Genomic DNA, 15,014 nt, shown 5'->3' with positions numbered 1-15,014 from the left:
GTGCTAAAAGGGTGTTTTAAAGGCTTGGGTTTGGTATGCTATGTGATCAATGAAATCTAAATGCACACTTTTAAGAATTTATCTCCTCCTTCCTACTGCCACCACTCTAGCTTGATAACTCATTACTGTTTAAGAGGATTATTTGAATGTGTTCTCATGGCTATCCCTTACATTCATAGAAAAATGACTATTTAAGTGTTTCCATAATGGGGATTATCCTACTTGGTCAAAGAATGATGGGGACAGGTGATCCTGGTGCATCCAAAAGAGGTTCCTGGGTATGTACAAACTCCAATGTTTACTCAAAAGACCTTTTGTCTTCTGACACCAGGAATAGTTTATAATCCCTGTTATCAGTCACATCAGATACTGAAAGATACTGAAAAGAGGAGATGAGAGGAGAGTAGCAAAGGGAAGAACTAGCAAGGGACAAGAAAAGAGAATACGAAAGAAGGAAAGGGGAATGAGAATAAGTGAGGAGTAGAGAGGAGACCCAAACAGATGAGAAATGAATGCGAGTAAATGGAAGAATGGCTACTAAATGGCTCTATGAATAGTAGACAAGTGGGCTTTTTCAGTATTTTTCGGAGGGTTGGCACTATTTCTTGAGAGATTTCCTTCTCTGTAAACAAAACTCCATTTGTAAATCTATGGTGTTTCAATTTATCTTTGCCTTTTCAAACCTAGCCATGCCTTACTAATGGACAACTACTCACCCGCAAGGTGATGTGAAGAAAGCTTCTATTAGGAGATGAGGCAAATGGACAAATAGAAAGTAAGTTGGGAAGGGGTATGAATATCTCTATTCCTCTCGTCCACTCACCTTGCTGGGCAAAACTGCATCTATCTCCTCCTGAAGTTTTTGTTGGATCTCAGGGTGGGTGGCCAGGTTATACAAAAGGAATGAAACGACTGAGCTGGTGGTTTCATAGCCACCAAGTATAAAGATAACGGACTGGGCCAGGATTTCCTCATCACTTAGATCTGAAAAAGATACAGGCAAATATTCAGACAAAGCTATCCTACCAGTGTTATATAATTTGGTCACATCACAAGAATTTAGGAAAGGCATCTATTTAATTCTCCAGAATACCTAGAAATGATCTGAAATGCATTCAGTAATATGACAGGAATTTTCCACTGAAATCCATCATCATGAAGATAGAGATTAAGTCTAACCAAGGTTGCTCAACCTTTTTTATCCTATGTCTGTTCTGTTCTTTTCGCACACCTGCCTCATCCTCAGTTGTTGTTTCTGGAAGTGACAAAAGTGATATTCAATTTCAGGGAGTTCTCTCTTCTTTCTAGCACACTGTGTAATAGGACAAACACATTGAAAGTTTCTGGCAATAATCCAAAGTGGATAAGTGCCTATGGTAGGGTAGTTGTACACGGAGTGAAGCAAATAGGGAGGAATGATGTTTGAAGGGAGATCCTGGATCTAGAGCTTGAAGGAAACACAGAAGTCATATAGTCCAGCAACCTGACTTTTCAGTTCAGTATACTGAGGCCTAAGTGACTTTCCCAAAGTCTCATAGGTGAGAGAGTTATGATTTGAACCTAGGTCCTCAGATTTCAACTGTATCTACTCTTCCCACTGTACCCCACTACATTCTATCCATAAAGAGAAGGCATCCAGAAGGTAACAATAAACATTGATTACATTTACATATTGCTTAGTGTTTATATTTTACCTACCTTATTTCATTTGACTACCATAACCAGCTTGTGAAATTGCTAGCACAAGAGTGCTTTTCGCCATCCCTTAGAAAAGGCGATTGAGGCTCAGAGAAGTAAAATGAGTGTTCCAACATCACTGAGCTAGTAAGTGGCTGAGGTTGAGACTAGAATCTGGCCTTCTGACTTCCAAATCCAGTTCCCCCTTCCCTTACAATATACTGCCTCCTTCACTCTGAGTTCTGGTAAGAATGCTTAGGTAGAGCAAAGAAAAGTCAATATCCTACTTGTGGTTAAATGATAATTGTGCTAATTAAAAAACAATTTGAGAAATTTACCCACAAGTTTTTTTTTTTTTTTTATTGCAAGAGAAACTTGTACTCTCTTCTTTCCTATGTGGCTTTTATTCGTTTGTTTTAGTCATGTCTGACTTTTTGTGCCCCTAGCTGGGGTTTTCTTTGATAAGATATTATAATGGTCTGGGATTTCTTTGTCCAGCTCATTTTATAGATAAAGATACTGAGACAAACAGGGTTAAATGACTTGCCCAGGGTCACACAGCTAGTAAAGGTCTGAGGTCAGATTGAATGATCATATCGGCCAGTGTCCTGCTTTTACCTATGATGAGCAAGTCCTGACAAGTGAAGTAAAATAAAAATTGAAAATTATCTCTATTTAGTTCATACTATAGACATCAAGCACCCTTCTGAGGTGTCTAGGTGATTCCACAAAGTGTTGGACTTAGAAGTAAATCAGATCTGAGTTCAAATCCTACTTCAAAGTTTTCCTGTGGAAGTTGCTTAAACTCTCTCAACTTTAGAGTCCTCATCTATAAAATGGAAATAAGAATAACACCAAGCAAAGTGAATTGTTGTGAAGTTCAAATGAAACAATATAAGTAAATCGCCCTCCAAATCTCAAACCTTGTAACATCATCATCTCATCATTGTCATTATTATTGTCATTTGGTATATCATCTAAGCAAACTGGAAATTATTTCATACTTCTGCAGATAATGGCTTCAAGATTCCATTTAGTGACTATCCTCCTGCCCAAATTACCTTTATGAGAGTGTGTCTCTGAATTCTTAGAAGTCTGAGAATCCATCATAAGCTGAAGTAAATCTACCCGGTGCTGCAAAAGTAATGGAAAAAACTAGTGCTGAAAAAACACTTGAGAACACATAAATTAGCCATGAAAACAGAAAATTAATATGCCTACTAGAGGACACACAAGTGGAGGGCCAAACGATTAGAGACATTGTGGTTTCAGTTTAGTGGCAGTGTTTAAATTCCACTCAGGGCATTTCCACCAAGGACCAAAAGATTATGAACCATTGACGATCTGCCAATCCAGGTTTATGTAAAGGAAGCCAACACTGAAAACTGTAAGAGGAAATATTAAGTATTTCAGGAAATGAATTCTTTTAAGTCTGACAGAAAGGGTAGAAGTATAATGCTTCAATGGTTTATAATTGTGGACATTACTGATCAAAATCTTACAATAACTTCAAAACTTACAATAACTTTCCCAGGATTACTATGGGCAAAGAAATTGATCTTACTGTGGTCAACCAATGGACATACCTCTTCCACTTCAACTAGATCAATTCTAGGTCAGCAAACATGCAAAGAACCACCATGGTCAGGCTTGAAGACTGTAGCTTGCAAGGGTCCACAATAGGTTGTACTTTTCTGGCCTGGCTTTCAGGAATTATAGATCATATGTATGTACAAAAATATTCATAGCAGCTCTTTTTGTGGTGGCAAGGAATTGGAAATCAAGGGGATGCCCATCAATTGGGGAATGGCTAAACAAGTTGTGGTATATGAATGTATGAATGTAATGGATTACTACTATTGGGCTATAAGAAATGAGGAGTAGACAGACTTCATATTAAACTGGATAGATTTACATGATTTGATGCTGTGTGAGAGGAGCAGAACGAAGAGAACATCATACAAAATTACAGACACATGGTATCTGTGATGATTAACTTTGATAGACTTGACTTTTCTCACGAATACAAGTTTAAAGACAGCTCCAAAAGACTCATGATGGAAAAAGCTATACATATCCAGAGAAAGAATTACAGAGTCTGAATGTAGACTGAAGCAAACTATTTGCTCTCTCTTCCTTTTCCCTTCTTTTGTAGTTCTTTTTCTCTTTTCTCATGATTCATTCCATTGGTTATAGTTCCTCTTTACAACTTGACTATTGTGTAAATAAGTTTAATTTGAAGGTGTATGCAAAATCTATATTGGATTACTATGCCTTCTGGGGTGGGAAGGAGAAGGAGGGGGAGAAAATTTGGAACCCCAAAATTTGTGGAACTGAGTGTCATAAACTAAAAATAAATTTAAAAAAAAATAATTTTGGGTCATAGCTGTTCCAGAAACAGGACTGAGAGGAGGACTTTTGTGGGAAAATGAAAAGTGTTCCAAATTTCAGCCAAGAGCACACATGGAGAATTTGAATACCACATTACTAGCATAATTACAATTTTTTATCCATTCTTATATAGCCTTTTTATTAGTAGCAAGGCCTGTTTTGAGAGGGCAAAATAAAGGAGAAATGTACCTCTTCTTGGGTTGCTGCTACACATTATATATATTAATTTGCCGTATAATATTGGGTATATGTTGTTGTAAAATATTTGAGAGCTGGGACAGTGTTTTTTTTCCCTTTGTATTCCCACAGACACAGATCACTAACTCTGATAAATATTAAATAATAAGAACATACAGATTGAGGTGTAATGAGCTTAGAGGATACAAAGCAACATTTCTTCATGCTACAGTAAGTCCTCAAAAGACAATGACAAATGAAATCGAATAAAAATTATAGTGAGCAAAAATATACATGACATAAAATGGAACACAAATTTTGTTTGCTGTACTCTGGGGATAAAGAACACAACTATTTTTAGTAGACACATATTCTTATTCTGAACATTGGAGGGACTTAGCTTCTGTGAATTTTTCTTTCATTCTTCCTTTATTTTTTAACTGAATTTGCCAAGAAATTGGTTGCTTCTTTGGGGAATATGCTTATGTCCAATTTTTTTAACAAGGGAACAAGGAATGGAAAGAGCGCTGAGGAAAAGAATGAAAAACAAAAAAAATCCTCACAAAACTGTAGAATTTTATGAAAGATTCTATCCCCTTTATTTGGAGGGTAGATGGAGAAATGGTAGCAGAGGTATAAATTGTAGCATGCCTTACTCATTTCCTTTTTGAGGCCTCTGATTATGTGAACTTGTGGAAGTCAGCAAAAAGCCCAACAATGGAAGGGGATCACTCTCCAAAATCAGGTTTCCTGTGCCCATCCCTGGTCTTCTAGATGAACTGCAAAGCTACCTATGACTACCAATCAGCAAATAATTCTCATGAAAATTTTGGTCAATTGCTGTCTGAAAGGACTCCCTTCCTAATATATAGAAATTTTAAAAAATGAATTTCCATAATTCATGGCACTGTGTTGTAATTTATTTAGCAGTTTAATCTTCTGTTAAATAAAGGGGTTAGACTTGGTGGCTTCTAAATTTATGTCAATCTCTAAATCTATTTTCATCCAAATTATTTATTTATCTTCAGGAATCTTCAGAGCACTGAATTTTTAATTATCCATTTCTGTAAAGAAGAACTAACTTACCTGTTGTAAATCTGAGTGGGTTAAGAACAGTAAATATGCTTGTTAACTTCTTCATTTCTCTGATAAAAGGATCATTCTTATTATTCAAGGAATCAATATTGACACCAAATGAAGTACTGGTGATCACATCCATGCTGTAGGCTCCCAAAATGCTGAGGAGAGAAAGCAAAAAATGACTCAAAAAAGGAACCACATCTTTCATCACCAAGTAAAGACATAAAGTGAGGCTCTAAACCCATAGTGTGAAACTCAATAGGAAGCCAGGTCACTAAACCATTCCAAAGGATATTTGTGAGCCATACATTGAAATTAGAAAACCACATATAACTATTACTCTTATTCTATTGTATTTTTATTTTATTACCTATTTCCCAATCACATTTCAATGTTATCTTGCCAGATTTGCCTTATTTGCTCTACGTTCAAGCCAGAAGGGCAGGTGGGCCAGAGGTGAAATGGTCAGTAGCATCTACTAGCTGAGACTTTTTCAGAAAAATACTGATTCTTTTCATCAACTGCTTAGAAGTCTGAAAAACTTTTTATAAATTAATGAGGGAATGAATGAATGAATGATAGCTTGGATGTTCATGAGCCAAAATGCATAGCAATGCAGATTGGTATTATCACTTCTTTTCCAAAGCTATTAGAGAAGGTTTGTTTTCCCTCATTTAACCAGGGATACATCTTCCCCCATAGTGTGAATACTCTCTAGTTCCAATTAATAAGGTATCATTTACTAAATGCTTGCTATGTGCCAGGCCCTATTCTAAGCACTGGAGATAGGAGAAAAATGCAAAAACATACTCTGGCCTCTAGAAGCTTATATTAAAATAGGACTTGTATGTATATATACATACATACATACATACATATATAAATCAATGCCTAGAAGATAAACACAGAAGAAATGCTAGGTAGACACATAGGACAGTGTACCATTGATCACATATTATTCTGTCTTCTTGAGATTAGCTACACTATTGTGTGGGATGAAAAACCCTCAGTAATTAAAAAAGTTAATTTTTAATAAGGAGCCATCTCAGGGTGGGAACACAAATAAAATTTTATTCAATTCTCATGAGAATAGGGCATCCTCTACCAGAACAGTTCTATCAAGGGAGGCCCCCATACAAGGAGCAAAGCATCAATGATTATAACTAATGCAAGAGAATTCCCGCCTCTGACCCTTCTTGCCATTGGCTGGAAGGTGGGCTGAGTATGAAAAACTGGACAAAGAACTGGGAAATCAAGGCACAGAAACTCCGATTCCCATTCCCTTAGTTAATGATTACAACTGAGGTGACATCTATAAATCTGAAGAAGGAGAATAGGATAAGGGGAGTGGAAGACCCTCTCCATTCTTCTATAGTACTTTACAGCAAAGGAAAGCAGGTCACAGTGACCCTATTCCTACTGAACAAATCTTTAAACTAGAACCAGAAGAAAGAACAAAAAGTTTCAGGGTAAACTTTTCCAGAGGCTGAGCAATCAGACTCCCACAGCCTCAGCAGAATTTTCCACTTCCCTATTACCCTGTTTCTTGATTTTTAAACATTTCTAAGTATAGATATGAATAGACATAGATATATGTTAATACATATATATTCCCTGTGATTTCTTCACATTTTATTTTCTCACTACCTCACACTCTATCATTGTCATTCTGATTGCCATGTTTTTTCATTGTTTTTTTTTAATTTTTATTTATTTAATTTTAATTCATGAAATAAAACCAACATTTCCATAACATGATATAAGAAAAAAAGATGCTTGCACATGAAAGTGCAAATCTATTTTGTATAACTTGCCATACCTTTTAAATATATAATAAAGCTAACATGTAATTTTATTTTTTCCTTTGTTTATCTTCCCTTCCCCACCATAGAGATGGCTACTATTAGACACAAAGATGTATGTACATATGTGTGTATTTGTGTGTATCAAAACAAACATTTCTATAGCATAGTAAAAGAAAAAGGGGCACATGAAGGTATATATCAATTACGTACAACTTGCCATTCCTTTTTAAATATTTAATAAAGTTATCAAATAAATTTAGTGTTTCCTTTGGTTTTTTCCATTTCCCCACCCTTAGCTAGAGATGGCTACCATTAGACACAATTGTGTATGTCTTTCTGCGTGTAAAATCATTCTATATATACTTCTATTCAACAGTTCTTTGTCTAAATTATAGCAACAATCTGCTAGCATCTGCTGTAGGAGTGTAAGGCCCGCCGACAAGCAGCACACAGAAAGCTGCCAACACAACTTCTTTGATCTGCTTTACTAAAGAAAATAACCATAAGGGGCTAACAATCTCAGTATGATCAAATATACAAATATCATTCACAGTTCAGGGGAAAAAGATCAGCCCCGTGAATTTCAACGCAAATACAAACAGAAATTATAAATATCAACAGACAGACTTTGTCTGATTCTAATCACAATGCATAGTTACCAGAGAAGAACCAACATCTCGGTGGCAAAGCTGGGGGCAGTTTGCAGCTTGCCCAGAGTCTCAACACTCCTTCCATGAGTGTGCCCCAAAAGTCAAAGGCCAAACTCTCCTCAATTATATCCTGTTCAGAGCCCTGAGGGCTCTGACCTCACCCAGACTGGGTGTGGGAAAGTTCTCCATCCCCAGTATCACATCATATACAATTCAATGACTCTCTGATTGTCTTAAGGCTGAGAAACACACTTTATCTGCCCCATTCAAACAAAGGCCAGAATCCTCAAATGCACTTAAGAGTAGAAAAAATGTCCCAAATTAATTACTATTACATAGATGCAGACATCTTCCTTCATATGTCCTTCATAGTTAATTTGGACATTTATAGTAGTCAAAATTTCTTAGTCACTCAAAGTTGTTCTTCAAACAATATTACTATTACGATATACAGCATTCTGTTCATTCTTCTCATTTCCTTCTTCATTACTTTGTGCAAGTCTATCCATGCTTTTCTAAGGTCATCGAGTTCATCAGTTCTCAGAGCATAGTACTACTCTATAACAATCATATACCAAAACTTCTTCAGGTGTTCCTTAATTGATGAGCAGCCCTGCAATCTCCAGTTCTTTGCACCACAAAGAGAGCTCATGTAAACATTTTAGAACACAGAGGTTCTTTTCCTTTTTCCTAAATCAATCATCTTTGGAAATTTCTCTAGTAATGTTATTGCTGGGTCAAAGGTTACAGGAAGTTTAGTGGCTCTTTAGGCAGAATTCCAGTTTGTTCTCCAAAATGTGTGGATCAGTTCACAATTCCACCAAGAATGAATTAGTGTCCTAAATTTTACGTATGTCCTCCAACATGTGTCAATATCCTCTCAAATTATTGTTGTCATTCTGATAGCTATAAAACAATCTCAAAGTAGTTTCAATTTGTATTTTTCTAAGAAATAATAATTTAGCAACTTAATAGGCCTTTAGAATATAGGAAGAAAAGCATATTATCCAGAATGAAAGAAGTGATGGTCCTGATGCACTGTGCCCTGATCTGACCATACCTATAGTATTGTGTGCAAAGTTCTTTTTTATTTTAATTTATTTATTAAATATATTTAGTTTTCAACATTGATTTTCACAAGAGTTTGAATTACAAATTTTCCTCCCCATTTCTACCCTCCCTCCCACTCCAAGATCATGTATATTCTGGTTACCCTTTTCCCCAGTCGGCCCTCTCTTCTGTCACCCCACTCCCCTCCCATCCCCTTCTCCCTTTCTTTCTTATAGGGCAAGATAAATTTCTATGCCCCATTGCCTGTGTATCTTATTTTCTAGTTCCATGCAAAAACTTTTTTTTTGTTTTTGAACATCTGTTTTTAAAATTTTGAGTTCCAAATTCTCTTCCCTCTTCCCTTCCCACCCACCCTCCCTAAGAAGTCAAGCAACATAGACCACACGTGTATCATTATGTATAACCCTTCCACAATACTCATGTTGTGAAAGACTAACTATATTTTGCTCCTTCCCAACCCATCCCCCTTTATTGAATTTTCTCCCTTGACCCTGTCCCCTTTCAAAAGTGTTTGTTTTTGATTACCTCCAACCCCATCTGTCCTCCCCTCCATCATCCTCCCTTTTATTTTATCTAATTCCCTCTTCTTTCCTGTGGGGTAAGATACCCAAATGAGTATGTATAGTATTCCCTCCTCAGGCCAAATCTGATGAGAGCAAGATTCACTCATTCCCCCCTCACCTGCCCTCTCCCCTCTTCCCACAGAACTGCTTCCTCTTGCCACCTTTATGCGAGATAATTCATCCCGTTCTATCCCTCCCTATCTCCCTCTCTCAATATATTCCTCTCTCATCCCTTAATTTGATTTTATTTCTTTTAGATATCTTCCCTTCACCTTCAATTCACCCTCTGCCCACTCTCTCTCTCTCTCTCTATATATATATATATACACACATACATATATACATACACATTCACTTATATATATATATGTACATAAACATATATGTGTATATATATATATATATACATATATATACGCATATTCCCTTCAGCTACCCCAATACTGAGGTCTCATGAATCATACACATAATCTTTCCATGTAGGAATGTCAACAAAACAGTTCAACTTTAGTAAGTCCTTGCAATTTCTTTTTCTTGTTTTTCTTGATTACATTTTCATGCTTCTCTTGATTCTTGTTTTTGAAAGTCAAATTTTCTATTCAGCTCTGTTCTTTTCACTGAGAAAGCTTGAAAGTCCTCTATTTTATTGAAAATACATATTTTGCCTTGGAGCATGATGCTCAGTTTTGCTGGGTAGGTGATTCTTGGTTTCAATCCTGGCTCCATTGACCTCCGGAATATCGTATTCCAAGCCCTTCGATCTCTTAATGTAGAAGCTGCCAGATCTTAGGTTATTCTGATTGGGTTTCCACAATACTCAAATTGTTTCTTTCTGGCTGCTTGCAGTATTTTCTCCTTGATTTGGGAGCTCTGGAATTTGGTGACAATATTCTGAGGAGATTTCTTTTTGGGATCTATTTGAGGAGGTGATCAATGGATTCTTTCAATTTCTATTTTGCCTTGTGGCTCTAGAATATCAGGGCAGTTCTCCTTGATGATTTCTTGAACGATGATATCTATGCTGTTTTTTTGATCATGGCTCTCAGGTAATCCAATAATTTTTAAATGATCTCTCCTGGATCTATTTTCCAGGTCAGTGGTTTTTCCAATGAGATATTTCACATTGTCTTCCACTTTTTCATTCCTTTGGTTCTGTTTTATAATGTCTTCATTTCTCACAAAGTCACTAGCTTCCACTTGCTCCAATCTAATTTTTAAGGTAGTATTTTCTTCAGTGGTCTTTTGGACCTCCTTTTCCATTTGGCTAATTCTGCCTTTCAAGGCATTCTTCTCCTCATTGCCTTTTTGGAGCTTTTTACCATTTGAGTTAGTCTATTTTTTAAGGTGTTGTTTTCTTCAGTATATTTTTCAGTATGTATTTGGGTCTTCTTTACCAAGTCATTGACTTGTTTTTCATGGTTTTCTCGCATCCTTCTCATTTCTCTTCCCAATTTTTCCTCTACTTCTCTAACCTGCTTCTCCAAATTCTTTTTGAGCTCTTCCATGGTCTGGGACCAGTTCATGTTTTTCTTGGAGGCTTTTGGTGTAGGCTCTTGCACTTTGTTGACTTCTTCTGGCTGTATGTTTTGGTCTTCTTTGTCACCAAAGAAAGATTCCAAAGTCTGAGACTGAATCTGGGTGCATTTTCACTGCCTAGCCATATTCCCAGCCAACTAACTTGACCCTTGAGTTTTTCAGCAGGGTATGACTGCTTGTGGAGTTAAGAGAACTATGTTCCACACTTGGGGGGATACGCCAGCTCACCCACACCAGCACTCCTCCTTCCCCAAGAACCCCCAACCCGGACTGGGCTTAGGTCTTCAGCAGGCTGTGCACTGTTGCTCTGATCCGCCACTTAATTCCTCCCACCAGGTGGACCTGGGGCTGGAAGCAACTGCAGCTGTACTTCTGTAGCTGCCCCACCTCTGCTGCCCCTGGAGTGGTCGCCAAACCGCGAACTCCCTCCACTCCTGCAGCTTTTCCCACTAACCTTCTCTGTTGTTTTTGGCATTTGTGGGTTGAGAAGTCTGGTAACTGCTGCAGCTCACTGATTCATGGCGCTAGGGCACACTCCACCCGGCTCCTGGTCTGGTTGGTCCGCGCCACTCATGCTGGGCTCTGCTCTGCTCCTCTCCACTCTGCTCCCAGCTCTGTGAAGGATAGACCTCACCCAGGGACCATCCAGACTGTCCTGGGCTGGAACCCTGCTTCCCTCTGCTGTTTTGTGGGTTCTGCAGTTCTAGAATTGATTCAAAGCCATTTTTTATAGGTTTTCTGAGGGACTCGGTGGGGAGCTCACGCTAGTCCCTGTTTTACAGCTGCCATCTTGGCTCCACCCCTGGGTCCAAAATTCTGGGCATCACATTTGGAGAAGGATGATGTTAAGTTGGAGCTAAAGGGTGTACAATGACTAGTATGGTGAGGTGATACAAAAAAAGTCTTTTGAAGGAACTGAGGATATAGATAGCTTTAATAAATGAGTAAAGATAATGATATAAAGCATTTTTATATGTCTACAAATTGATTTTGTTCATTAGAAAACTACTTGTTCATATTGTTTGGCCAGTTAAAACTGGGGTATGACTCATATTTTTATAAATTTGACAAAGTTCTTTATATATTTGAGATAGGAGACCTTTGTCTGAGAAACTGTCTATAAAATGTTTTCCCAGTTTTCTGCTTTCCTTCTGATCCTGGCAATATTTCTTTTATCTGTTTTCACACATAGTCTGTTCTCTATCTCTTCTTTATTCAGAAATTGTTTACCTATCCATAAGTCTGATAAGTAATAAGTTCTAAGTTCTTCAAAGTTTCTTGTAATATGTCTCTTTATGTTTATTTCATGTATCTATTTTTATCTTATCCTGGTAAATGATGCAAGATATTAGTCTATGCCCAGCTTCTGTCATACTTCTTCCCAGCTGTGTCTACAATTTTTAGCAAATAGTGAATTCTTATTCCAAAATATTGAGGGAGTAAATCATAGATCCTCTTAAACTACATTAGAATTATATACATATATATATGTGTGTGTATGTGTGTGTGTGTGTGTGTGTGTGTGTATAAATCTAATATAGTTTAAGATCTGCTAAACTTCCTTACTTTACAGTTTTTCATTACTTCCTTTGATATTCTTGAGTTTTTGTTCTTCCAAATGAATCTTATTTTTTTTTCTAATTTGGTAAAATGTTTTTAAGAGATTAACTAGGATGGCACTGAAGAAATAAATTACTTTAGGTAAAATTGCCATTTTTGTTTTATTAGTCCTGCTACCCATGAACACTTAATATTTCCCCAATTACTTAAATCTGATTTCATTTGTATAAAAATTATTTTTTAAGTGGCTGGATCTAAGATGGTGGCTAGAAAGTAGGGACTTGCTTAAGCTCTCCCAAAAATCCCTCCAAAAACCTGTAAAGAAAATGGGTCTGAAAAATTCTAAAACAGCAGAACCCACAAAATAGCAAAGACAAAAAAGTCTGCAGCCCAGGAGAGCCTGTGTGGCCCCAGGAAGGGTCTATCACATGGTGCTGGGAGTAGAGCACAGCCCAGCATGGGCCATGCCAGGACAGACCAGACCTGGAGTCAGCCAGAGTGAACAGGCCCTAGGGCCATGAATCATTGAGCTGTGGCAGTTACCAGACTTTCCAACCCATAAATGCCAAAGAGCAGGTTAGTGGGAAACTGCAGGATCAAGTGGAGAGCTTCCAGAGTTCCAGTGTCAGCTGCTTCCTGAATCCCTGGCTCACACAGTGGGAGGAATCTAGCAGCAGAATAGAGCAGGAGTGCAAGGAGCTCATTGTGGGCAGAAAGGAATGTTCTCTTGCTGTGCCCTGCTTGGATCTGGACTGCGGTCCTGGTTGGCAGTTTTTGGAGGAGGAGGAGCACTGCTGTGACAGAGCCAGAGGTGACAGTGGAGTAGAAGTAGCTCTGAAAACAGCAGTGCTTGGAACCTACAGCTTGGGACAAAGTACTCTCTACTCTACAAGCAGTCATATCCTGACAAAAAGCTCAAGGGTCAAGTAGTTGTCTGGGAACATGAACAGGCAGTGAAAACAAACTCAGACTCAAACTCAAATGCTGCATTCCTTTTTTGGTGACAAAGAAGATCAAAACATACAGCCAGAACAAGTCAAGAAAGTCAAACAGCCTATATCAAAAGCCACCAAGAAAAGTATGACTTGGTCCCAGGCCATGGAAGAGCTCAAAAAGGATTTGGAAAGGCAAGTAAGAGAAGTAGAGGAAAAATTGGGATGAGGAATGAGAGAGATGCAAAAAAAAAAACCCATGAAAAACAAGTCAATGACTTGCTAAAGAAGACCCAAATACATACTGAAGAAAATTACACCTTAAAGAATAGACTAGCCGAAATGTCAAAAGAGCCCCAAAAAGCCAATGCAGAGAAGAATGCCTTGAAAGGCAAAATTAACCAAATGGAAAAGGAGGTCCAAAAGACAAATGAAGAAAATACCACCATAAAAATCAGATTGGAGCAAGTGGAAGCTAGTGACTTTATGAGAAATCAAGATATTCTAAAAAAGAAACAAAGCAATAAAAAAATGGAAGAGAATGTGAAATAGCTCATTGGAAAAACCATTGACCTGAGAATAGATGAAGGAGAGATAATTTAAAAATTGTTGGACTACCTGAAAGCCATGATCAAAAAAAGAGCCTAGAAATGATCTTTCAAAAAATTATCAAAGAAAACTGCCCTCATATTCTAGAGCCAGAGGGTAAAATAAAATTGAAAGAATACAACAATAACTTCTTTAAAAAGATACCAAAAAGGAAAACTCCTAGGAATGTTGTCGCCAAATTCCAGAGTTTCCAAGTCAAGGGGAAAATACTGCAAGCAGCCAGAAAGAAACAATTTGAATATTGTGGAAACACAATCAGGATAACATAAGATCTGGCAGCTTCTACATTAAGGGATTGAAGGTCTTGGAATATGATATTCTGGAGGTCAAAGGAGCTAGGATTAAAACCAAGGATCACCTACCCAGCAAAACTGAGTATAATGTTCCAAGACAAAATATGGACTTTCTTTTTTTTGAGATTTTTTTTAACTTTAGTTTACAACACTCGATTCTATATAATTTTGAGTTCCAGGTTTCCTTCTCCTCCTCTCCCCAAAACAACATGGAATCCTATATATCTTCTGCATATAACACACTAGTCAAGTTGTGAAGAAGAATTATGACCAATGGAAGGAATCATGAGAAAGAGGAAACAGAATGAAAAAAGTAAAACAAAACAAAAACAAAAGAGAAAAAAAGAAAAAAAAAGGCAAGCATAAAGTGTGCCTCAATCTGCATTCAGCCTCCACGGGTCATTCTATGGATGTAGATAGTATTCTCCATCATGAGTCCTTTGGAGTTGTCTTTGCACCTTGTGTTGCTGAGAAGAGCAAAGTCTATCAGGGTTAGTCCTCACAGAATCCATATATCTGTGGTTGTGTATAATGTTCTCCTGGTTCTGCTCCACTCACTCACCAATACATCATGTAGGTTTTTCCAGGTTGTTATGAAGTCCACATCATCCCCATTTCTTATAGCACAATAGTATTCCATTACCTTCATATACCACAACTTGCTCAGCCA

General features: G+C 37.5%; 1 pseudogene; it reads right to left on the bottom strand.

The window, feature by feature from the left end:
* The window catches only part of LOC118833857, a 60,805-nt pseudogene that overhangs the window by 20,275 nt on the left and 25,516 nt on the right, over positions 1 to 15,014 (bottom strand).

Source organism: Trichosurus vulpecula, chromosome 1 (genome assembly GCF_011100635.1).
Source record: "Trichosurus vulpecula isolate mTriVul1 chromosome 1, mTriVul1.pri, whole genome shotgun sequence".
Taxonomy (NCBI): Eukaryota; Metazoa; Chordata; class Mammalia; order Diprotodontia; family Phalangeridae; genus Trichosurus; species Trichosurus vulpecula.
This window is presented reverse-complemented; position numbering and strand designations above follow the sequence as displayed.